This window comes from Priapulus caudatus, unplaced genomic scaffold (assembly GCF_000485595.1).
Source record: "Priapulus caudatus unplaced genomic scaffold, Priapulus_caudatus-5.0.1 Scaffold168, whole genome shotgun sequence".
Lineage (NCBI taxonomy): Eukaryota > Metazoa > Priapulida > Priapulimorpha > Priapulimorphida > Priapulidae > Priapulus > Priapulus caudatus.
The window spans coordinates 498,887-500,065 of record NW_014577229.1 but is presented as its reverse complement, the minus strand read 5'-3'; positions in this window follow the sequence as shown (position 1 = coordinate 500,065).

Below are 1,179 nucleotides of genomic sequence, written 5' to 3'. Positions count from 1 at the left end.
AGAGAGAGAGAGAGAGAGAGAGAGAGAGAGAGAGAAGGGGGGGGGGAGAGACAAAGCGTGTGAAATGTAGAACAAGAGTAAATAATAGGAGGGCAATTATTTATTCCTGTTATTATGCCACCTATTATTTATCCTATTAGTTATCTACCACCTTATTTCTCCTGATATAGATAGATGAAAATATAAAGAAAGCGAGAGAGACAGAGAAAGAGAGAGAAAGGGGGATAGATAATTAGATAGAGAGGGCGAGAGAGAGCGCGCGTGAGAAAGAGAGAGAGGAGGGGGGGGAAGAGCGCGCTTTGTTAACAATATTGTAATATTATCTATAGATATAATATATATATAAACCTAAAACTAGCCGTACAAATAAATATCACCGACAGTCGTGGAGCCAGCCTGCCAGCGCAGACAATAAAATCTATTATAACTGAATTAATTTTATAAATAATTTATTGAATCTTTTCATGTTAGCTATGGGATGTATATGTATATATAAATATCGCTACAATAAATCCCCCACATATATATATATATATATATATATATATATANGTGCGTGTGTGTGCGTGCGTGCGCGCGCTCGTGTGTGTGTGCGTGCGTGTGTGTGTGCGTGCGGGGGTGCGCGTGCGTGCGTGTGTGTGCGTGCGTGCGCACGCTCGTGTGTATAATCCGAAGTTTACAGGGGGCGTTGACAGCAGCCATCATGGAGTGAATAATGCACCTGTCCGTGCAGCCTGATATATTGAGCACTCCACTTATGTGTGGTCTATGTGTAATAAATACCAGCAAATGCAATCTTCACGACCGACCATTTTTCATTCAATCTATTCATCCATCAGGGAGCCATTGTTTGTCTGACGTTGCTCGCTGTTCAAAGGATCGTTGCGGGCAATGGAAAATTGACTTGAGGCACTTAGGGTCAATCACCACCATTGCTGAACGCGAATAGATGGGCGGAGAGCGACAGAGAAAAAGGGGAGAGAGAGAGAAAGGGAGGGTGTGTGAGAGAGAGAGAGAGTAACAAAGCGTGAACGCTGTGGATATATAGACAGATAGATGAAAAGAAAAAAAGAAAGAAAGATAGCTAGATGGATGGATGGATGGATAGATAGTTAGATAGATAGATTGATAGATAGATAGATAGATAGATAGATAGATAGATAGATAGATAGATGGGTA